This window comes from Arachis hypogaea, chromosome 12, assembly GCF_003086295.3.
Source record: "Arachis hypogaea cultivar Tifrunner chromosome 12, arahy.Tifrunner.gnm2.J5K5, whole genome shotgun sequence".
Lineage (NCBI taxonomy): Eukaryota > Viridiplantae > Streptophyta > Magnoliopsida > Fabales > Fabaceae > Arachis > Arachis hypogaea.
The window spans coordinates 50,080,633-50,106,434 of record NC_092047.1 but is presented as its reverse complement, the minus strand read 5'-3'; the positions used below and the strand labels follow the sequence as shown (position 1 = coordinate 50,106,434).

The 25,802-nt window shown below is 38.6% G+C and overlaps 1 non-coding gene across 1 annotated transcript; it reads right to left on the bottom strand.

Annotated features, from left to right (window-relative positions):
• Positions 1–12,594: 12,594 nt before the first annotated feature.
• On the bottom strand, positions 12,595–12,702 carry LOC112731976 (small nucleolar RNA R71). The gene has a single exon (XR_003167720.1). It is a non-coding gene; the product is annotated as a small nucleolar RNA R71 (small nucleolar RNA).
• Between the last annotated feature and the right edge of the window lie 13,100 nt (positions 12,703–25,802).

Below are 25,802 nucleotides of genomic sequence, written 5' to 3'. Positions count from 1 at the left end.
AGACCTCAACAAGGTTTCAACAACAATAATGGTGGAAGAAACAGGTTTAGCAATAGCAAGCCTTTTCCATCATCTTCTCAGGAACAGACAGAGAACTCTAAGCAAAGCCACTCTGACTTAGCAACCATTGTTTCTGATCTAATTAAAACCACTCAAAGTTTCATGACTGAAACAAGGTCCTCCATTAGAAATTTGGAGGCACAAGTGGGTCAGCTGAGTAAGAAAATTACTAAACTCCCTCCTAGTACTCTCCCAAGCAATACAGAAGAGAATCCAAAGAGAGAGTGCAAGGCCATAAACACGTCTCACATGGCCAAACCTAGAGAGGAGGAAGAGGCAGTAATCTCCACTGAGGAAGACCTCAATGGACGTCCACTGACCTCCAAGGAGTTCCCTAATAAGGAACCATGGGAATCTGAGGCTCAGACTGAGACCATAGAGATTCCATTGAATCTACTTCTGCCATTCATGAGCTCTGATGAGTATTCTTCCTCTGAAGAGGATGAAGATGTTACTGAAGAGCAAGTTTCTAAGTACCTTGGAGCAATCATGAAGCTAAATGCCAACTTGTTTGGTAATGAGACTTGGGAGGATGAACCTCCATTGCTCATCAAAGAACTGGATGACTTGACTAGGCAGAAATTACCTCTGAAGAGATAAGACCCTGGAAAATTCTCAATACCTTGTACCATAGGCACCATGACCTTTGAGAAGGCTCTGTGCGACCTAGGGTCAAGCATAAACCTCATGCATCTCTCTGTAATGGAGAAGCTAGGGATCATTGAGGTACAAGCTGCAAGAATCTCACTGGAGATGGCAGACAATTCAAAGAAACAGGCTTATGGACTTGTAGAGGATGTCTTGGTAAAGGTTGAAGACCATTACATCCCTACTGATTTCATAATTCTAGAGACTAGGAAGTGTATGGATGAATCAATCATCCTTGGCAGACCCTTCCTAGCCACAGCAAAAGCTGTGATTAATGTTGACAGAGGAGAATTGATCATTCAAGTGAATGAAAACTCCCTTGTGTTTAAAGCTCAAGGATATCCCTCTGTCACCATGGAGAGGAAGCATGAAGAGCTTCTCTCAATACAGAGTCAAACAGAGCCCCCACAGTCAAACTCTAAGTTTAGTGTTGGGAGGCCACAACCAAACTTTAAGTTTGGTGTTGAACCCTCACATTCAAACTCTAAGTTTGGTGTTGGGAGGTTCCAACATTGCTCTGAATATCTGTAAAGCTCCATGAGAGCCACTGTCAAGCTATTGACATTAAAGAAGCGCTTATTGGGAGGCAACCCAATTTTTACTTATCTATATTAAATTTCTATTTTCTTTTGTTATTTTATGTTTTCTATAGGTTTATGATCATGTGAAGTCACAAAAAACAATTGAAAAAGCAAAAACAGAAGAAAAAATAGAATGAAAAATAGAACACCCTGGAGGAGAAACTTACAGGCGTTTAAACGCCAGAAATGGGCACCAGACTGGCGTTTAACGCCAGAAATGGGCACCAGACTGGCGTTTAACGCCAGGAATGGGCAGCAGCCTGGCGTTTAACGCCAGGAATGGGCAGCAGCCTGGCGTTTAACGCCAGGATTGGCAGCAAGGGGCATTTTGCACGCCACATGGTGCAGGGATGAGAAATCCTTGATACCTCAGGATCTGTGGACCCCACAGGATTCCCACCCACCCCACCTCTCTCTCACTTCTTCACCCATTCACCAATCACCTCAATACCTCTTCCCCAAAAACCCCTCACCTACCCTCTTCTCCATAAACCCTTCACCAATCCATATCCATCCATCATAAAACCTCCACCTACCTCACCATTCAGATTCAAACCACTTTCCTACCCAAACCCACCCATAATGGCCGAACCATACCCCCCTCTCCACTCCTATATAAACCCATCTTTACTCCTTCATTTTCACCTAACATACACACTACCTATCCCCCTTGGCTGAAACACTAATCCCCCTCCATCTCCTCTATTTCTTCTTCTTCTACTCTCTTCTTTCTTCTTTTTCTCGAGGACGAGCAACCTTCTAAGTTTGGTGTGGTAAAAGCTAAAGCTTTTTTGTTTTTCCATAACCATTTATGGCACCAAAGGCCAGAGAAACCTCTAGAAAGAGGAAAGGGAAGGCAAAAGCTTCCACCTCTGAGTCATGAGAGATGGAGAGATTCCTCTCAAAGGTGCATCAAGACCACTTCTATGAAGTTGTGGCCAAGAAGAAGGTGATCCCCGAGGTCCCTTTTAAGCTCAAAAAGGGCGAATATCCAGAGATCTGACATGAGATCCGAAGAAGAGGTTGGGAAGTTCTCACTAACCCCATTTAACAAGTCGGAATCTTAATGGTTCAAGAATTCTATGCCAATGCATGGATCACCAAGAACCATGATCAAAGTGTGAACCCGGACCCTAAGAATTGGCTTACAATGGTCCGAGGGAAATACTTGGACTTTTGTCTGGAAAATGTAAGGTTGGCATTCAATTTGCCTATGATGCAAGGAGATGCACACCCATACACTAGAAGGGTCAACTTTGATCAAAGGTTGGACCAAGTCCTCATGGACATATGTGAAGAGGGCGCTCAATGGAAGAGAGATTCAAGAGGGAAGCCTGTTCAACTGAGAAGGCATGACCTCAAGCCCGTGGCTAGGGGATGGTTGGAGTTCATCCAACGCTCAGTCATTCCTACTAGCAACCGGTCTGAAGTTACTATAGACCGGGCTATCATGATTCATAGCATCATGATTAGAGAGGAAGTAGAAGTTCATGAGGTTATATCCCAAGAAATCTACAAGGTGGCAGACAAGTCCTCTACTATGGCAAGGTTAGCCTTCCCTCATCTCATTTGTCACCTCTGCAATTCAGCTGGAATTGACATAGAGGAAGACATCCTCATTGATGAGGACAAGCCCATCACTAAGAAAAGGATGGAACAAACAAGAGATCCCACTCATGGACAAGAGCATGAGGAAACTCCTCATGAAATCTCTGAGATACCTCAAGGGATGCATTTTCCTCCACAAAAATATTGGGAGCAAATCAACACCTCCCTAGGAGAACTAAGTTCCAACATGGGACAACTAAGGGTGGAGCACCAAGAGCATTCCATCCTCCTCCATGAAATTAGAGAAGACCAAAGAACCATGAGAGAGGAACAACAAAGGCAAGGAAGAGACATTGAGGAGCTCAAGCACTTCATAAGATCTTCAAGAGGAAGAACAAGCCACCATCACTAAGGTAGACCCATTCTTTAATTTCCTTGTTCTTTATTTTCTGTTTTTCAAAAATTGTGCTTTATGTTATTTATGTTTGTGTCTTTATTACATGATCATTAGTGTCTAAGTGTCTATGCTTTAAAGCTATGAAAATGAATCCATCACCTTTCTTAAATGAAAAATGTTTTTAATTGAAAAAAAAAAGAAGTGCATGAATTTCAAATTTTAAAACAGTTTAGTTATTTTGATGTGGTGGCAATACTATTGTTTTTCTGAATGAATGCTTAAACAGTGCATATTTTTGAATTTAATTGTTTATGAATGTTAAAATTGTTAGCTCTTGAAAGAATGATGGGAAAAGGAGAAATGTTATCTGATGATCTGAAAAATCATAAAATTGATTCTTGAAGCAAGAAAAAGCAGTGAAAAGCTTGCAGAAAAAAAAAGAGGCAAAAAAAAGAAAAAAAAAAGAGAAAGAAGAAGAAAGAAAAAAAGAAAAGCAAGCAGAAAAAGCCAATACCCCTTTCAACCAAAAGGCAAGGGTGATAAAAAGGGATCCAAGGCTTTGAGCATCAGTGGATAGGAGGGCCCACAGGAATAAAATCCTGTCCTAAGCGGCTAAACCAAGCTGTCCCTAACCATGTGCTTGTGGCGTGAAGGTGTCAAGTGAAAACTTGAGACTGAACGGTTAAAGTCGAGGTCCAAAGCAAAAAGAAGAGTGTGCTTAAGAACCCTGGACACCTCTAGTTGGGGACTCTAGCAAAGCTGAGTCACAATCTGAAAAGGTTCACCCAGTTATGTGTCTGTGGCATTTATGTATCCGGTGGTAATAGTGGAAAACAAAGTGCTTAGGGTCACGGCCAAGACTCATAAAGTAGTTGTGTTCAAGAATCAACATACTTAACTAGGAGAATCAATAACACTATCTGGATTCTGAGTTTCTATAGATGCCAATCATTCTGAACTTTAAAGGATAAAGTGAGATGCCAAAACTGTTTAGAAGCAAAAAGCTAAAAGCCCCGCTCATCTAATTAAATACTGATCTTCATAGATGTTTTTGGAATTCATTGTATATTCTCTTCTTTTTATCCTATTTGATTTTCAGTTGCTTGGGGACAAGCAAAAATTTAAGTTTAGTGTTGTGATGAGCGGATAATTTTTACGCTTTTTGGCATTGTTTTTAGTATGTTTTTAATATATTTTAGTTAGTTTTTATTATGTTTTTATTAGTTTTTAAATAAAAATCACAATTCTGGACTTTACTATGAGTTTGTGTGTTTTTCTATGATTTCAGGTATTTTCTGGCTGAAATTGAGGGACCTGAGCAAAAATCTTATTCAGAGGCTGAAAAAGGACTGCAGATACTGTTGGATTCTGACCTCCCTTCACTCAAAGTGGATTTTCGGGAGCTACAGAAACCCAATTGGCTCGCTCTCAATTGCGTTGGAAAGTAGACATCCTGGGCTTTCCAGCAATATATAATAGTCCATACATTGCTCAAGATTTGATGGCCCAAATAGGCGTTCCAAGTCAGCTCAAGAATTCTGGCGTTTAACTCCAAAACTGGCACAAAAGCTGCAGTTAAACGCCCAAACTGGCACAAAAGCTGGCGTTTAACTCCAAGAAAAGTCTCTACACATGAAAGCTTCAATACTCAGCCCAAGCACATACCAAGTGGTCCTGGAAGAAGATTTCTGCATTAATTATTTATTTCTGTAACCCTAGGCTACTAGTTTTCTATAAATAGGACCTTTTGCTATTGTATTTTCATCTTTTACTCATACTTGGATAGACCTTTTCACGTTTGGGGGCTGGCCTCATGGTCATGCCTAGACCTTGTTCTTATGTATTTTCAACGGTGGAGTTTCTACACACCATAGATTAAGGTGTGAAGCTCTGCTGTTCTTCAAGAATTAATACAAAGTACAATTATTTTTCTATTCAACTCAAGTCTATTTCTTCTCCAAGATATTCATTCGTTCTTCAACTTGATAGATGTGATGATCCGTGACACTCATCATCATTCTCACCTATGAACATGTGCCTGACAACCACTTCTGTTCTATTAGCAATGGCTTGAATGCGTATCTCTTGGGTTTCTAATCTAAGATTGGAACCTTCGTGGTATAGGCTAGAATTATTGGCAGTCATTCTTGAAATCCGAAAAGTCTAAACGTTGTCTGTGGTATTCCGAGTAGCATCTGGGAATGGATGACTGTGACGAGCTTCAAACTCGCGATTGTGGGGCGTGTGACAGATGCAAAAGGATCAATGGATCCTATTCCGACATGATCGAGAACCGACAGATGATTAGCCGTGCGGTGACAGCGCATTTGGAACATTTTCACTGAGAGGACGGGAAGTAGCCATTGACAACGGTGATGCCCAACATAAAGCTTGCCATGGAAAGGAGTATGAATGATTGGAAGAAGGCAATAGGAAAGTAGAGGTTCAGGAGGAATAATGCATCTTCATACGCTTATCTGAAATTCCAACCAAAGAATTACATAAGTATCTCTATCTTTATTTTATATTTTATTTATCTTTTAATTATCAATTCTCCATAACCATTTGAATCCGCCTGACTGAGATTTACAAGGTGACCATAGCTTGCTTCAAGCCGACAGTCTCCGTGGGATCGACCCTTACTCACGTAAGGTTTATTACTTGGACGACCCAGTGCACTTGCTGGTTAGTTGTGCGGAATTGTGACAAAGTGTGATTCACGTTTAAGAGCTCCAAGTCCTTTGGCGCCATTGTTGATGATCACAATTTCGTGCATCAATCTTCTTGTACCTCCATCCCTTCGACACCTTTTTCTTACTCTTCTTCCCCTTTTTCTTTGGCTCTCCCTTCTTGGCCAGCTTAATGTCATGACCCTTCTTCTCAATTGTCATCTCTGGGGCTTCTGTTTGCACTTCTTCTTCAGCTTCTCTATTCCCGTGATCCTTTTGCTTTTCTTCAATCTCTTTCTTCTCTCCCAAGGTTGAGTTTATGAGTGATTCCTTGGGCTTCTCCTTCCAGTTCAAGTCCTCACCCTCAATTCTCAGGCAGTTTTCTCTCAGCAGGGAGTTGCACCTCCTTGAAGATATTGAGAGTTATTTGTTCATCGTGTGCCCTTAAGATCATCTCTCCTTTTTCTACATCAATGATGGCTCTTGCTGTGGCTAGAAAGGGTCTTCCCAGTATGATTGAATCACTTCCTTCTTCATCTAAGTCCAGAATCACAAAATCTGCTGGGAAGATGAACTTGCCCACCTTGAATAGAAAGTTCTCTACCACTCCATTGGGTATGATTAGGGATCTATTAGCTAGCTGTAATGACATTCTGGTTGGCTTCACCTCTTCTATAGATAGCTTTCTCATCATCGAAAGTGGCATCAAGTTGATACTTGAGCCCAAGTCACACAAAGCTTTATCAATTGGTATGTTGCCAATGGTACATGGTATGAAGAAACTCCCTGGATCTTTGAGTTTTGGTGGTAGGCCTTTCTGAATCACAGCACTACACTCTTGAGTTAGGATCACAGTTTCTTTTTTTTTCCAGCTTCTCTTCTTGTTGATGAGCTCCTTGAGGAATTTTACATATAGGGGCATTTGTTCTAATACCTTAGCAAGTGGAAGGTTGATCTCTGGCTTCTTGAAAATCTCCAAGAATTTGGAGAATTTTGGGTCCTTGATCTCTTTGTGCAATCCCTGAGGGTATGGTAGATGAGGGACATATGGCTTCACCTCCTTTCTCCGCTCTTGTGGTTGTTCCTCTAAGACTTGCTTGCCCTTCAGTGAAGTTTGTGGCGCATCCCTCTTCTTGGAATCCTCAATGTCATTCTCTTCAACTTCTACTTCTTTCATGTTGTCAGCTTTGTCATTCTCCAATATCTTTTCACTCCTTAGTTGTATTGCCTTGCATTCTTCCTTGGGGTTAGGAATGATGTCACTTGGGAATGTGTTGCTTGGTCTTTCAGCTGGCTGCTTAGACAATTGCCCAATTTGCCTTTCCAGATTTCCCGTTGAAGCTTCATAATTCTTGTTGGCCATTTCTTGATTCTTCATTAATTTCTCCATCATCATTTCCAAGTTGGAGATTCTTTGGGCTTCTTGATGCGGTTATGGTTGAGTGTGGGATGTTGATGGTTGATGGAAGTTATTTTGGTTATTTGGGGGGTTGTGTTGCAGATAGAAAGTGGATGGGGAAGGATTGTTTTGTGGTTTTCTATATGGATTGTGGTTAGTGATTGGATGGTTTTGGTGGTTTGTATTGCAGAAGTTGCTTAGGTTAAAATTCCTTTGCCATGGATTCTAGTTTTCTCCCCATTTTAGGTTGGGATGATTCCTCCATGAGGGGTTGTACGTGTCCCCATGGAAGTCATTTTGGCCAGAACCTGGGTTGTGCATGTATTGAACTTGTTCAGGTTACTGTTCACTGTTGTATACTTCATAGCTCTCTTCATTCTGCCACCACACCATTGGAGGTTGGTTGGTTATGCTCACTGCAGCTAGTTGCAATCTATCCATCCTCTTTAACATCATCTCTATTTGTTGTTGAAGTTGCTGGTGCATGAGCTTGTTTTGAGCTAGGATTGCATCCACTCCTTTAAGTTCATAAAGCCCTCTTTTGGGAGATGCTTGTCTTTCCAAAGAATAGAAGTATTGATTGTTGGCAACCATGTCTATGAGGTCATATGCTTTATGTACAGTCTTCATCATTTGCAATGACTCTCCTGAAGAGTAGTCCAAGGCCTTTCTTGCCTTCATGGATAGAACTTCATAGAAGTTTTGGAGCTTAACCCACTCACTAAACATGTCCTCAGGACATCATCTAATCAATGCTTTATACCTTTCCCAAACCTCATATAGTGACTCTCCCTCTAGTTGTCTGCACTTCAATTTTGAGCTTGATGATTCTTTGAGGGGGGTGGAACTTGGCTAGGAACTTGCTGACCAAGTCATCTCAGTTCGTAATGCTTTCTTTTAGGAAGGTTTCTAACCATTGAGTGGCTTTGTCTCTTAGAGAAAATGCGAATAGGAGCAGCTTGTAAATGGCAGGATGTACTCCATTGGTCTTGACTGTATCACAGATCCTCAAAAAAATAGAGAGATATTGATTTGGGTCTTCAGCAGCACTTTCTCCATATTGGCAGTTGTTTTGAACTAGAGTGATGAGCTGGGGTTTCAGCTCGAAATTATGGGCATGACCATTGGGTGTAAGGATGCTGCTCCCACAATTTCTTAGGTTAGGGATGGTATAGGAGGCTAACACTCTCCTTGGAGGCTGGCCATTGTTGTTGGCAACCTTTTCAAGTAGATTATAGAGGTTGTCCTCCATCTCTTGGTCTCCTTTTTCTGAGTCTTTGATGCACCACTATTTCGTGGTACATTTTAGGCTGAATTGAGTGGATTTTATCCATTATTCTCACATTTATGCATATAAATTACATGTTTTATATTTTCCTTCCTAATTTTGTGCGTTGATTGAAAATATGCTTCTTTGGCCTTAAATTACTAATTTTTAATCCTCTCTTATTACCATTTGATGCCATGATATGTGTGTTCAGTATTTTCAGATTTTTCCAGGGTAGGAATGGTTTAGAGGATGGAAAGGAAACATGCAAAAGTGGAAGGAACACAAGAAATTGGAATTTTGATAAGCTGGCAGCGACGCTGATGAGTGGATAATTTATACGCTTTTTGGCATTATTTTTACATAGTTTTCAGTATAATTTAGTTAGTTTTTAGTATATTTTTATTAGTTTTTAAATAAAATTCACATTTCTGGACTTCACTATGAGTTTATGTGTTTTTCTGTGATTTCAGGTATTTTCTGGCTGAAATTGAGGGACTTCAGCAAAAATCAGATTCAGAGGTTGAAGAAGGACTGCAGATGCTGTTGGATTCTGACCTCCCTGCACTCAAAGTAGATTTTCTGGAGCTACAGAATTCCAAATGGGGCGCTGTTAATTGCGTTGGAAAGTAGACATCCAGGGCTTTCCAGCAATATATAATAGTCCATACTTTGCCCGAGTTTAGATGACGCAAACTGGCGTTCAACGCCAGTTCCATGCTGCATTCTGGAGTTAAATGCCAGAAACAGGTTGCAAAGTGGAGTTAAACGCCAGAAACAGGTTACAAACTGGCGTTCAACTACACGAGAAGCCTCTACACATGTAAAGCTCAATGCTCAGCCCAAGCACACACCAAGTGGGCCCCAGAAGTGGATTTCTGCATCAATTACTCATTTTGTAAACCCTAGTAACTAGTTAGTATAAATAGGACTTTTTACTATTGTATTTAGAATCTTCGGATCATCTTTAGTTTCATCTTTAGAACACGTTTGGGGGCTGGCCATTCGGCCATGCCTGGACCTTCATCACTTATGTATTTTCAACGGTAGGTTTTTACACTCCATAGATTAAGTTGTGGAGCTCTGCTGTTCCTCATGAATTAATACAAAGTACTACTGTTTTTCTATTCAATTCAAGCTTATTCCTATTCTAAGATGTTCATTCACACCCAAGAACATGATGAATGTGATGATTATGTGACGCTCATCATCATTCTCACTTATGAACGCGTGCCTGACAAACACTTCCGTTCTACATGCAAACAAGCTAGAATGAGTATCTCTTAGATATCTAATACAGGGGACCGAGTCTGAGATATTAGAGTCTTCATGGTATAAGTTAGAACCCATAGATGGCCATTCTTGAGATCCAAAAGTCTAAACCTTGTCTGTGGTATTCCGAGTAGGATCTAGGAAGGGATGGGTGTGACGAGCTTCAAACTTGCGAGTGCTGGGCGTAGTGACAGACGCAAAAGGATAGTAAATCCTATTCCAGTATGATCGAGAACCGACAGATGATTAGCCATGCAGTGACAGCGCATTGGACCATTTTCACAGAGAGGATGGGATGTAGCCATTGACAACGGTGATGCCCTACATAAAGCTTGCCATGGAAGGGAGTAGGAATGATTGGATGAAGACAGCAAGAAAGCAGAGGTTCAGAGGAACGAAAGCATCTGTATACGCTTATCTGAAATTCTCACTAATGAATTACATAAGTATCTCTATCCCAGTTTATATTTTATTTATGTTTTTATTATCAATTCACCATAACCATTTGAATCCGCCTGACTGAGATTTACAAGGTGACCATAGCTTGCTTCAGGCCGACAATCTCCGTGGGATCGACCCTTACTCACGTAAGGTTTATTACTTGGACGACCTAGTGCACTTGCTGGTTAGTTGTGCGAAGTTGTGATAAAGAGTTGAGATTACAATTGTGCGTACCAAGTTGTTGGCGCCATTGATGATCACAATTTCGTGCACCAAGTTTTTGGCGCCGTTGCCGGGGATTGTTCGAGTTTGGACAACTGACGGTTCATCTTGTTGCTCAGATTAGGTAACTTTATTTTAATTTTAACCTTTTTGCTTTTATTATTCTTATTTTCGAAAAAAAATTTATAAAATCATAAAATCAAAAATATTTTTGTGTTTCTTGTTTGAGTCTAGAGTCAAGTTTTAAGTTTGGTGTCAATTGCATCTTTTTAATTTTCTAAAAATTATTTTCAAAAATTTCATGCATTGCATTCTTCATGATCTTCAAGTTGTTCTTGGCCAGTCTTCTTGTTTGATCTTCCTATTTTCTTGTTTTGTGTCTTTTCTAGTTTTTCATATGCATTTTCAATTTGTTAGTGTCTAAAGTTTGAAAATTTCTAAGTTTGGTGTCTTGCATGTTTTTCTTTTCTTAAAAATTTTCAAAAATAAGTCTTGATGTTCATCTTGATCTTCAAAGTGTTCTTGGTGTTCATCTTGACATTCATAGTGTTCTTGCATGCATCATTTGTTTTGATCCAAAATTTTCATGCATTGAGTCTTTTTGATGTTTTTCTCTCTCATCATTAAAATTCAAAAATCAAAAAAATATCTTTCCCTTTTTCTTCTCATCAAATTCGAAAATTTGAGTTGACTTTTTCAAAAAATTTTCAAAATTAGTTGTTTCTTATGAGTCAAATCAAATTTTCATTTTAAAAAACTCTATCTTTTTCAAATCTTTTTCATTTTTCTTTCATAATTTTCAAAAATTTCAAAATCGATTTTCAGAAATCTTTTTCTTATTTTTATCTCATATTTTCGAATTTAATACTAACAATTAATGTGATTGATTCAAAAATATTAAGTTGTTACTTGCCTATTAAGAAAGGTTCAATCTTTAAATTTTAAAATCATATCTTTTAGTTTCTTGTTAGTCAAGTAATCAACTTTGATTTTCAAAATCAAATCTTTTTAAATTTCTTTTTCAAATCTTTTTCAAAATAAATTTCAATCACATCTTTTTCAAAATCAATTTCAAAATCTTTTCTAACTTCTTATCTTTTCAAATTTGATTTTCAAATCTTTTTCAATTAACCACTTAACTTTTTGTTTGATTATTATCTTTTTCAAAACTACCTAACTAACTCTCTCTCTCTAATTTTCGAAAATCACATCCCTCTTTTTCAAAATTCAATTGTAATTAACTAATTGTTTTAAATTTCAATTTAAATTAATTTCATTTTTCTTTCTAATTTTCGAATTCTAACTTTGATTTTAAATTAAAAACAAAAATACTTTCATTTTAATTTATTTAATTTTCGAAATTCCCTCCCCCTCATCTCTTTCTAATTATTTTATTTATTTACTAACACTTCTCTTCAGCTCAAAATTCGAACCCTCTCTTCCTCTTGGTGTTCGAATTTCTCTTCTTCTATTCTTTTCTTCTTCTACTCACATAAAGGAATCTCTATACTGTGACATAGAGGATTCTATATTTTCTTTTCTGTTTTCTTCTTTTTCATATGAGCAGGAACAAGGATAAGAACATTCTTGTTGAAGCCGATCCTAAACCTGAAAGGACTCTGAAGAGGAAGCTAAGGGAAGCTAAAGCTCAACGCTCTGGAGAAAATCTGACAGAAATTTTCGAAAAAGAAGGAGACATGGCCGAAAATAATAATAATGCAAGGAAGATGCTTGGTGACTTTACTACACCAAATTCCAATTTACATGGAAGAAGCATCTCAATTCCTGCCATTGGAGCAAACAACTTTGAGCTTAAACCTCAATTAGTTTCTCTGATGCAACAGAATTGCAAGTTTTATGGACTTCCATCTGAAGATCCTTTTCAGTTCTTAACTGAATTCTTGCAGATCTGTAATACTGTTAAGACCAATGGGGTTGATTCCGAGGTCTACAGGCTTATGATTTTCCCGTTTGCTGTAAGAGACAGAGCTAGAATATGGTTGGACTCTCAACCTAAAAATAGCCTGAACTCTTGGGATAAGCTGGTCACGGCTTTCTTAGCCAAGTTCTTTCCTCTTCAAAAGCTTAGTAAGCTTAGAGTGGATGTTCAAACCTTCAAACAAAAGGAAGGTGAGTCCCTCTATGAAGCTTGGGAGAGATACAAGGAACTGACCAAAAAGTGTCCTTCTGACATGCTTTCAGAATGGACCATCCTGGATATATTCTATGATGGTCTGTCTGAGCTATCAAAGATGTCATTGGACCACTTGCAGGTGGATCCATTCACCTAAAGAAAATGCCTGCAGAAGCTCAACAACTCATTGACATGGTTGCAAATAACCAGTTTATGTACACTTCTGAAAGGAATCCTGTGAATAATGGGACGCCTATGAGGAAGGGAGTTCTTGAATTTGATACTCTGAATGCCATATTGGCTCAGAATAAAATATTGACTCAGCAAGTCAATATGATCTCTCAGAGTCTGAATAGATTAAAGGAATCATCCAACAGTACTAAAGAGGCATCTTCTGAAGAAGAAGCTTATGATCCTGAGAACCCTGCAATAGCAGAGGTGAATTACATGGGTGAACTCTATGGAAACACCTATAATCCCTCATGGAGAAATCATCCAAATTTCTCATGGAAGGACCAACAAAAACCTCAACAAGGATTTAATAATGGTGGAAGAAACAGGTTTAGCAATAGCAAGCCTTTTCCATCATCCACTCAGCAATAGACAGAGAATTCTGAGCAGAATCCATCTAGCTTAGCAAATATAATCTCTGATCTATCTAAGGCCACTTTAAGTTTCATGAATGAAACAAGGTCCTCCATTAGAAATTTGGAGGCACAAGTGGGCCAGCTGAGTAAAAGAGACACTGAAACTACTCCTAGTACTCTCCCAAGCAATACAGAAGAGAATCCAAAAAGAGAGTGCAAGGCCATTAATTTAACCATCATGGCCGAACCTAAAAGGGAGGGAGAGGACGTGAATCCCAGTGAGGAAAACCTCCTGGGACGTCCAGTGATCAACAAGGAGTTTCCCTTTGAGGAACCAAAGGAATCTGAGGCTCATCTGGAGACCATAGAGATTCCATTGAACCTCCTTATGCCATTCATGAGCTCTGATGAGTATTCTTCTTCTGAAGAGAATGAAGATGTCACTGAAGAGCAAGTTGCCAAGTACCTTGGTGCAATCATGAAGCTGAATGCCAAGTTATTTGGTAATGAGACTTGGGAAGATGAACCTCCCTTGCTCATCAATGAACTGAGTGATCTGGATCAACTGACATTGCCTCAGAAGAAACAGGATCCTGGAAAGTTCTTAATACCTTGTACCATAGGCACCATGACCTTTGAGAAGGCTCTATGTGACCTTGGGTCAGGGATAAACCTCATGCCTCTCTCTGTAATGGAGAAACTAGGAATCTTTGAGGTGCAAGCTGCCAGAATCTCATTAGAGATGGCAGACAACTCAAGAAAACAGGCTTATGGACAAGTAGAGGACGCGCTAGTAAAGGTTAAAGGCCTTTACATCCCTACTGATTTCATAATCCTAGACACTGGGAAGGATGAGGATAAATCCATCATCCTTGGAAGACCCTTCCTAGCCACAGCAAGAGCTGTGATTGTCACAAGTACAAACCCCAATAAGAATTAACCGAAGTATTTAGACTCTGGGTCGTCTCATGAGGATAGCAATGAAGTGGTCAATTATTAGCTATGAAGGGGTAAAAGGGGGTTTGGTTGGTAAGAGGGCAAGAAAATAAATGAGCAAGATGCATAAATCAAACAAGCAATTGAAGAAAACAAATAATAAAGGATCCTTGGCTAAGACTTAGGTGATCGAGATCACAATCCTTGTCAACAATTCAAACATTGATAATCATGTGGAACCGATCTCATTAGGTCTACTGCCTAAAACCTTAAGTACGTGATGTCTACTCCTAGGCTTGGTGTACGTCAAATGGCTTGATCAACATCAATCCATAAGTCCCAACCTAGCTACTAATTGACTTAGTATTAGGTTAGAGTCAATGGTTATCAATTTGATCCCCAAGGGTTCTAGAATTACCAATTCCATGAAAACCAAAAACTCAAGATCACTCAATCCCCTTAGCCTAGGCCAAGGGTCAAGAGAACTACTCAAAAACTAAAGGGAACATTTTATCAAACACCTAGTGTGCCCTAAGAGAAATCATCACAAAATGCTAAAATTAAGGAGACCCATAACTATCATAAGCAAGAACTCAACAGTAGCAAGCAAGATCAACATGAAAGAAACATCAACATCAAATTACATTAATTGTAAACCAAATTCAACATGAGTTCATCGTCACAAAAGAAAACAAGATGAGAAATTCACATTATAACTAAAGAGATCAAGTTATGAACATAAGAAACTATAAAAGAAACAATATGAAAGTAAGGAATTAAAAATGGATCTATAACAATTTAACCTAATCCTAACCTAATTCTAGAGAGAAAAGGGAGCTTCTCTCTCTAGAAAACTAACTAAAGGCTCATGTTGACTAACTAATTGCTCCCCCCTATTCTTGGACTTCAATTCTGCAAGAAATATACTCAGAAATAAGTTGGATTTGGGCCAGGGCAGCTCAAAAATTGCCCCAGCGTTTTGCCTTTAAGTGGGCCACGTAAGAGTATCGGCGCGTGCGCACCATGTGCGCGTGCGCGTCGATTGACTGTTTCTTCATCCGCGCGTACGCGGCATGGACGCGTGCATGCCTTGTACGCATGCGCGCCCATTGATGCATTCCCAAATCTTTGTTTCTTCATGCATTCTCCACTTTGTATGCTTTTCTCCTTATTTCTTCCATCCGATACTTGCCTTCTGAACCTGAAATCACTTAACAAACACATCAAGGCATCGAATGGAATTAAAGTGAATCAAAATCACCAATTTAAGGGCCTAAAAAGCATGTTTTTACACTTAAGCACAATTCAAGGGAGAATTACAAAGCTATGCTATTTTATTGAATAAATGTGGGAAAAGGTGGTAAAATCCCCTAAAATAAGCACAAGATAAACCACAAGATCGGGGTTTATCAAATCTCCCCACACTTAAACTAAGCATGTCCTCATGCTAAAATCAAGAAAGAAGCAAAGGGGTATCAACATTTATTCAATGCAAACTAACTAAATGCAATCTATCTATATGTAACCTATTTACATGAATGCAATGGCTCAGTCAAAATAATTAATCTCCAAGAATACACATGCAAGCACAAGGGCTAAGGCATTAGCAATCAAAGCAAACCACAATTAGATTGAATCATTGAAAGATCTTACAAACTTGCAAGAGAAGATGATCATGGGTGGAAACATGTAATTGAGCGATCGAACCCTCACCGGATGTGTATCCGCTCTAGGCACTCAAGTGTATGGGGTTGATTCACTCAATTTCCCCCCCAATCATGCTTTCCAAGATTTGTTTTTCATCTAACAATCAACAATTACTTTATGCATACATACAAATATCATGAGGACTTTCCCATAGGTTGTAATGGGGTTAGGGTCAAGGTAAGATGCATATGGTCAAGTGAGCTTGAAATTTGAATCTTTGATTAACTTAAACTTCCCACCTAACCTATGACAATTTATACAATTCTAAACAATCCTAAATACCCATTCTTCACTTTTACATACACTCATGCATTCTCTTTTGATCACCACACACATGCATTGATCATTATTAAGCCTTGAACTTTGGGGTATTTTTGTCCCCTTTTTATTGCAATTCCTTTTCTAGTTTTTTTTTTTTTTTGAAAGCTAAAATATATACAAGGATATCAATGCATATGGTTTACACATGATTACTACATGAGTATGCACCCAATTCTCAAGATTTTCACACAACTACAAAGAATGCTTTTATCTCTACCAAATGTACCCAATTTTCCCAAATTCTAATGATGAACACTCTCACTAGCCTAAGCTAATCAAAGATCCAAACAAGGGACATTTATTGTTTTTCACTTAGGCTTGTAATGTGCTACGATTAAGAACAAATGGGTTAAGCATAGGCTCAAAATTGGCTAGCAATGGAAGATAAAAGGTAGGCTATTTGGGGGAGTGAGCTATTTAAACAATGGCCTCAATCATATAAATGCATGTATACTCAAAATAATGGACATAAAGAATCAAACAAATCAAGGATTACAATCATAGGAAGAGAATAATGCATACAAGAAGGAAAGTAAGTGGTTATATGATGCAACCACACAATTAGGCTCAAAACTCTCATGCTTGTGTTTTCAGCTCAAAAATGATCCACAAAGTATATTAATCAAGCAAGTTCTAAAAAAATTTTTCAACCAATTGGGGTGGTGCCTTAGAAATAGAATTCTTAGAAAATTTTCATCATATTGACTAAGCTTATTCTAATGCAATGTAGTGATTTAGAAAATTTTAAAAATTTCCCCTAATTTACTCTTTTTTTCAATCAAAACATAATTTTTATACAAAGAGGGTCAACTAAGTTCTAACAATCCAAAAATTTTCAAATCACAATCAAAAGCCAAAATGCAACATGTATGTATATAATAATAAAAGTGTGCATCAACCAAAATAAGGGTGTTTACCATGACAAATGTGTACAGTAATCCCAAAATGATCTCAAAGATAAAGTGAAAAATAAAATAAAGTAGCAGAAACTAGAAATGGATGTCTGAAAGTTCACCACATAAATGCAATACACCGGTCACGAACGGTGACCTCCCCACACTTTAGGATGAAGCATCGTCCTCGATGCTACTGCTGAAGCTCGGGATGGGGGTCAACAATCGCGCTGGGCTGTGGCTCAGGCTCAGGCTGCGGCTCCTCAGGAGGCTGCTGGGCCTCAGTGGTGGTCTGTGTCTCTGGTGGTGCCTCCTGCTGAATCGGCTCCTCAGTATGCTCCTCCTCCTGATCCTGCTCGTCGGAGGCGGGAGAGTCTGGGAGTGGGGGTAGCTCGATACCCTGTGATACGAACACCTGGTCTATGCGATCGAGACGTCGCATGACACAACACTCGCTGCGCTCCATGAAGCAAAATTGGTGATGTACCAACAGGTAAGTCGGCTCAGGTGCTGGTGGTGGTGGTAAGGATGCTGCGGCTGCTGAAGTAGAGGAGGGTCCTGCTGCTGCTGTTGATGATGAGGGCTGAGCTGCCTCCACCACTACTCTGGCTCGAGAACGGCATCTGGGTGGAGGCTTCTCGTGCACCCACCCACCCCATGGAATAGTAACCTCCTTGTCGTCGTCATCTGGGGGTGATGGTGTCACGTCATCATCCTCCCACTGGACATCAGCTAGTGCCAGCATGCTGGTAACTAATGTAGGAAACGGCAGCAGGCCACGAATGTGAGCGCGCCACATACTCTGCCTAATCAACCGGGGGAAGTTTACCTCCTTCCCCTCCATCACACAACCAATCAGAACTAGCAAGTTCCTAGGAATCTCTGAGAAGTGAGTGGTGGGGAAGACATAGTGGCCGAATATATGCTGCCAAGTCATGGCCTCTCTCGACAGATAAGTGAATAACATCCCCTTGGGCTTCTTGTTCCTAGAATCCATCACCCAAGGGGCGTCGGGTGAGGCAATCACGCGCTTCAGCACCTCAGAGTCAAATGTCATGCAGTGGATGGCCACCTCTGCCTGCTTATAGGCGCATGTGTCATCAGGACGAAGTTGGCAAAGCAATGCCTCCCCAATAGCTACCTCAGTGATCAAAATCTCTCTACCCTTCACTTGGACTAAATCAAGATTGGCACGAAAGAAGTTGCAGTAGAATTCTCTCACCCATGAGGTGTTGATCCTCCCCAAGTCTCTATCAACAAAGTCCAATACCAACTCCAGAATATGGCCGTTGATGGCGCATCTCACATCATTGGGAAGGTGATAAACCCCGATTTCGTGGTTCATCTTGTGCTTAATTTGGGGGATTTTATCACTTTTTCCACATTTATTCAATGAAATAGCATGGTTTTGCAATTCTCCCTTGATTTGTGCTTAAATGTGAAAATATGCTTTTTAGGCCTTAAAATAGCTAAATTTAATCCACTTTAATTCCATTCGATGCCTTGACATGTTTGTTGAGTGATTTCAGGTTCATAAGGCAAGTATTGGATGGAAGAAGTGAGGAGAAAAGCATGCGAAGTGGGAGAACTTATGAAGAAATGAAGGAACCGTAAAGCTGTCAAGCCTGACCTCCTGGCACTCAATCGACCATAACTTGAGCTACAGAGGTCCAAATGAGGCGGTTCTAGTTGCGTTGGAAAGCTAACATCTGGGGCTTCGAAATGATATAAAATTTTTTATATGTTGCTTCGCGTTCAGGGGCGCGCACGCGCCATGTACGCGTGCGCGCCGATGCTGCTCGTGGCCCACTAAAGTGAAATCGCCCCCAGCGATTTCTAAAGCATTTTGGGGCCAATCCAACTCATTTCTGATGCTATTGAACCTAAGGATTGGAGGGGGAATAAACCAAGTAGTCATAGTTTAGTTTTCATCATGTTTTAGGAGTAGAATTCTAAAGGGAGAGGCTCTCTCCTCTCTCTAGATTTAGGATAGAAATTAGAGTAGAGTTAGGTTAATCACTCTCAAATTTCTCTTTCAATTATTGTTTTGATCTTAATTCTCTTTCATTTTAGTGTTCTATTGTCTTAATCTTCTTAGTTTCTCTTGTTAATTTCTTGTTTTGCTCTCTTTTATGTTTATAAACAATTGTTGGATCTTATTTTTCTTTAATGCAATTTTATGTTTCCGTGCTCTTCTATGTTCATCTTCATTGTTATTGTTGATTTCTTGCTTATGATAATTATGGGTTTTACTCATTCTTGCAATTGATGATGTTTACTTTTCTTGCACTCTAGGTGTTTGTTAAAATGCTTTTACTAGTTTTTGAGTAGTTTTCTTCACTCTTGGCCTAGGCTAAGGGAATTGAGTGACCTTGAGCCATTGGGTCTCAATGATTTGGTGATTTGAGAATCCTTGGTGGTCAATTTGATACTCATTGACACCAACCCACTACTAATCTAATTAGTAGATAGGTTGGGACTTATGGGTTGATGTGATCAAAGCCATTTGACGTACTTCAAGTCTAGGAGTAGATATTACGTACTTAAGGCTTTTGGAAGTAGACTTAATGAGCTCGGTTCCTCATAATTGTCAATATTTGGTTTGTAGACAAGGATGGTAATCTCAATTACCTATGTCTAGCCAAGAGTACTTTCCTTTATTTTATTAGTTCATTGTTTATTTACTTTTCTTGCCATTTATTTTCTTACCAAAACACAAAATCAAAACCCCTTACCCCTTTATAGCCAATAATTAAGCACTTCATTGTAATTCCTTGTGAGACGACCCGGAGTTCAAATACCTCGGTTAATTCTTATTTGGGGTTCGTTACTTGTGACAACCAAATTTAATTTGATTCGAGGATTGACTATTGGTTTGGACTATACTAACAACGGAATTATTTTGTGGAATTCCGAACCGGTATAAATACTTGTGTCAAATTAATGGCGCCGTTGCCGGGGAATTGCAATGGTGTTATGTTATTGGTTATTGTATATATGTGAATATTGCGAATAGGATTGTCTTTTGCTTGCTTACTAGAATTTGTTAGTTTTATTTTGTTTTGCTACTATGAATTCTCACCACTTTGGCTATGAGTTTGGTTCAAATTATGTTGTAGGCAATGGGAACTATAATGACAATATGCATCAAGGATGGAACAATCAAAGGTGGGAGGAGCCTCAAAGGATTGATCACCCTTTTTGGCAACAACCACCTCCGGATTCTTATGGGTATAATCTTAATCCTAATGCATATCAATCTAATGGATATGGTGACCCTTATTGTGATTGTCAACAACCACCACCATATGCCTATTGATGAGCGGATAATTTATACGCTTTTTGGCATTGTTTTTACATAGTTTTCAGTATGATTTAGTTAGTTTTTAGTATATTTTTGTTAGTTTTTAAATAAAAATCACATTTCTGGACTTTACTATGAGTTTATGTATTTTTCTGTGATTTCAGGTATTTTCTGGCTGAAATTGAGGGACTTGAGCAAAAATCAGATTCAGAGGTTGAAGAAGGACTGCAGATGCTGTTGGATTCTGACCTCCCTGCACTCAAAGTGGATTTTCTGGAGCTACAGAACTCCAAATGGCGCACTCACAATTGCGTTGGAAAGTAGACATCCAGGGCTTTCCAAAAATATATATAATAGTCCATACTTTATCTGAGTTTAGATGACGCAAACTGGCGTTCAACGCCAGTTCCATGTTACATTCTGGAGTTAAACGCCAGAAACAGGTTGCACAGTGCAGTTAAACACCAGAAACAGGTTACAAACTGGCGTTCAACTCCAAGAGAAGCCTCTACACATGTAAAGCTCAATGCTAAGCCCAAGCACACACCAAGTGGGCCCCAGAAGTGGATTTCTGCATCATTTACTCATTTCTGTAAACCCTAGTAACTAGTTTAGTATAAATAGGACTTTTTACTATTGTATTTACATCTTTGGATCATCTTTGGATTGTCTTTTGATCCCTTGATCACGTTTAGGGGGCTGGCCGTTCGGCCATGCCTGGATCTTATTCTTATGTATTTTCAACGGTAGAGTTTCTACACACCATAGATTAAGGTGTGGAGCTCTGCTGTTCCTCATGAATTAATGCAAAGTACTACTGTTTTTCTATTCAATTCAAGTCTATTTCTTCTCTAAGATATTCATTCGCACCCAAGAACATGATGAATGTGATGATTATGTAACGCTCATCACCATTCTCACCTATGAACGCGTGCCTGACAACCACTTCCATTCTACATGAAGATGAGATAGAATGAGTATCTCTTAGGTATCTAATATAGGGGACCGAGTCCAAGATATTAGAATCTTTGTGGTATAAGTTAGAATCCATGGATGGCCATTCCTGAGATCTGGAAAATCTAAACCTTGTCTGTGGTATTCCAAGTAGGATCCGGGAAGGGATGGCTGTGACGAGCTTCAAACTCGCGAGTGCTGGGCGTAGTGACAGACGCAAAAGGATCACTAAATCCTATTCCAGTATGATCGAGAACCGACAGATGATTAGCCATAAAGTGACAGCGCATTGGACCATTTTCACTGAGAGGACGGGATGTAGCCATTGACAACGGTGATGCCCAACATACAGCTTGCCATGGAAAGGAGTAGGAATGATTGGATAAAGACAGCAGGAAAGAAGATGTTCAGGAGGAACGAAAGCATCTCTATACTCTTATCTGAAATTCTCACCAATGAATTACATAAGTATCTCTATCCTAGTTTATATTTTAATCATGTTTTTATTATCAATTCACCATAACCATTTGAATCCCCCTGACTGAGGTTTACAAGGTGACCATAGCTTGCTTCAGGCCGAAAATCTCAGTGGGATCGACCCTTACTCATGTAAGGTTTATTACTTGGATGACCCAGTGCACTTGCTGGTTAGTTGTGCAAAGTTGTGACAAAGTGTGATTCACGTTTGAGAGCACCAAGTCTTTGGCGCCATTGTTGATGATCGCAACTTCGTGCACCAAGTTTTTGGCGCCGTTGCCGGGGATTGTTCGAGTTTGGACAACTGACGGTTCATCTTGTTGCTCAGATTAGGTAATTTTATTTTAATTTTAAGCTTTTAGTTCTTATTTTCAAAAAATACAAAAAAAAATTTCTTCTTTTTTGTTCTTCCCAAAATAATTTTTGAAAAAATCCAAGAAAAAATTAATAAAATCATAAAAACCATTAATATTGTGTTTCTTGTTTAAGTCTTGTTTCAGTTTTTAAGTTTGGTGTCAATTGCATGTTTATCTCTTTCTTGCATTTTTCGAAAATTCATGCATTGCATTCTTCATGATCTTCAAGTTGTTCTTGGTAAGTCTTCTTGTTTGATCTTTAAAATTTCTTGTTTGATGTCTTTTCTTGTTTCTCATATGCATTTTTGAAGTATTAATGTGTCAACATTGAAAATTTCTAAGTTTGGTGTCTTGCATGTTTTTCTTTTCTTAAAAATTTTCAAAAATAAGTTCTTGGTATTCATCTTGACATTCAAAGTGTTCTTGGTGTTCATCTTGACATTCATAGTGTTCTTGCATGCATCATTTGTTTTGATCCAAAATTTTCATGCATTGAGTCTTTTTGATGTTTTTCCCTTTCATCATTAAAAATTCAAAAATAAAAAAAATATCTTTCCCTTTTTCTCTCATAATTTTCAAAAATTTGAGTTGACTTTTTCAAAACTTTTTAAATTTAGTTGTTTCTTATGAGTCAAATCAAATTTTCAATTTAAAAATTCTATCTTTTTCAAATCTTTTTCAAAAATCAAATCTTTTTCATTTTTTCTTTCATAATTTCGAAATTTTCAAATTTATTTTCAAAATATTTTTCTTATTTCTATTTCATATTTTCAAAATTAATGCTAACAATTAATGTGATTGAATCAAAAAAAATTTTAAGTTTGTTACTTGCCTAATAAGAAAGGTTCAATCTTTAAATTTTAAAATCAAATATTTTTGTTTCTTGTTAGTCAGTAATCAACTTTAATTTTTAAAATCAAATCTTTTTAAATTTCTTTTTCAAATCTTTTAAAAATAAATTTCAATCACATCTTTTTCAAAATCTTTTCTAACTTCTTATCTAACTTCCTATCTTTTCAAAATTGATTTTCAAATCTTTTTCAATTAACTACTTGACTTTTTGTTTGATTTTAAAAGTTTTCTATTTCAATCATATCTTTTTCAAAACTACCTAACTAATTTCCTCTCTTTAATTTTCGAAAATCATCTTCCTCTTTTTCAAAATTTCTTTTTAATTAACTAATTGTTTTAACTTTTAATTTAATTTCATTTTTCTTTTTTTTATTTTCAAATTTTTTATCTTAATTTTAATTTAAGAAAAATATTTTTCTTTTCTTTTCAATTATTTTCAAAAATTCTCATCTCTCATCCCATTCTGTTTATTTATTCATCTACTAACACCCCTCTTTCACTCAAGAATTCAAACCCATTCCTCTCCCCTGTGTTTGGATTCTTATCTTTTCCTTCTTGTATTCTTCTCTTCTTATACTTACATAAGGAATCTCTATACTGTGACATAGAGGATTCTATATTTTCTTTTCTGTTTTCTTCTTTTTCATATGAGCAGGAACAAGGATAAGAATATTCTTGTTGAGGCTGATCCTGAACCTGAAAGGACTCTGAAGAGGAAGCTAAGGGAAGCTAAAGCACAACTCTCTGGAGAAAATCTGACAGAAATTTTTGAAAAAGAAGGAGACATGGCCGAAAATAATAACAATGCAAGGAAGATGCTTGGTGATTTTACTACACCAAATTCCAATTTACATGGAAGAAGCATCTCAATCCCTACCATTGGAGCAAACAATTTTGAGCTAAAGCCTCAATTAGTTTCTCTGATGCAACAGAACTGCAAGTTTCATGGACTTCCATCAGAAGATCCTTTTCAGTTCTTAACTGAATTCTTGCAAAATTGTGATACTATTAAGACCAATGGGGTTGACTCCGAGGTCTACAGGCTTATGCTTTTCCCGTTTGCTGTAAGAGACAGAGCTAGAATATGGTTAGACTGTCAACCTAAGGATAGCCTGAACTCTTGGGATAAGCTGGTCACGGCTTTCTTAGCCAAGTTCTTTCCTCTTCAAAAGCTTAGTAAGCTTAGAGTGGATGTTCAAACCTTCAGACAAAAAGAAGGTAAATCCCTCTATGCAGCTTGGGAGAGATACAAGGAACTGACCAAAAAGTGTCTTTCTGACATGCTTTCAGAATGGACCATCCTGGATATATTCTATGATGGTCTGTCTGAGTTATCAAAGATGTCATTGGACCATTTTGTAGGTGGATCCATTCACCTAAAGAAAATGCCTGCAGAAGCTCAAGAACTCATTGACATGGTTGCAAATAACCAGTTCATGTACACTTCTGAAAGGAATCCTGTGAGTAATGGGACGCCTCAGAGGAAGGGAGTTCTTGAAATTGATACTCTGAATGCCATATTGGCTCAGAATAAAATATTGACTCAGCAAGTCAATATGATTTCTCAGACTCTGAATGGATTGCAAGCTGCACCCAATAGTACTCAAGAGGCAACTTCTGAAGAAGAAGCTTATGATCCTGAGAATCCTGCAATAGCAGAGGTGAATTACATGGGTGAACCCTATGGAAACACCTATAATCCCTCATGGAGAAATCATCCAAATTTCTCATGGAAGGATCAACAAAAGCCTCAACAAGGCTTTAATAATGGTGGAAGAAACAGGTTTAGCAATAGCAAGCCTTTTCCATCATCCACTCAGCAACAGACAGAGAATTCTGAGCAGAATCCATCTAGCTTAGCAAATATAGTCTCTGATCTATCTAAGGCCACTTTAAGTTTCATGAATGAAACAAGGTCCTCCATTAGAAATTTGGAGGCACAAGTGGGCCAGCTGAGTAAAAGGGTCACTGAAACTCCTCCTAGTACTCTCCCTAGCAATACAGAAGAAAATCCAAAGAGAGAGTGCAAGGCCATTGATTTGACCATCATGGCTGAACCTACAAGGGAGGAGGAGGGCGTGAATCCTAGTGAGGAAGACCTCCTGGGACGTTCAGTGACCAATAAGGAGTTTCCCTTTGAGGAACCAAAGGAATCTGAGGCTCATCTAGAGACCATAGAGATTCTATTGAACCTCCTTTTACCATTCATGTGCTCTGATGAGTATTCATCTGCTAAAGAAGATGAAGACATTGCTGAAGAGCAAGTTGTTCAGTATTTAGGAACTATCATGAAGCTGAATGCCAAATTATTTGGTAGTGAGACTTGGGAGGATGAACCTCCATTGCTCATCAAGGAACTAAATGCCTTGGTTCAGCACACTTTATCTCAAAAGAAACAGGATCCTGGTAAATTCCTAATTCCCTATAACATAGACATACCATGACCTTTGAGAAAGCTCTATGTGACCTGGGGTCAGGAATAAACTTAATGCCACTCTCTGTAATGGAGAAACTTGGGATCTTTGAGGTGCAAGCTGCCAGAATCTCTTTAGAGATGGCAGACAACTCAAGAAAATAGGCTTATGGACAAGTAGAGGACGTTTTAGTAAAGGTTGAAGGCATTTACATCCCTGCTGATTTCATAATTCTAGACACTGGGAAGGATGAGGATGAATCCATCATCCTTGGAAGACCCTTCCTAGCCACAGCAAGAGCTGTGATTGATGTGGACAGAGGAGAATTGGTCCTTCAACTGAATGATGACAACCTTGTGTTTA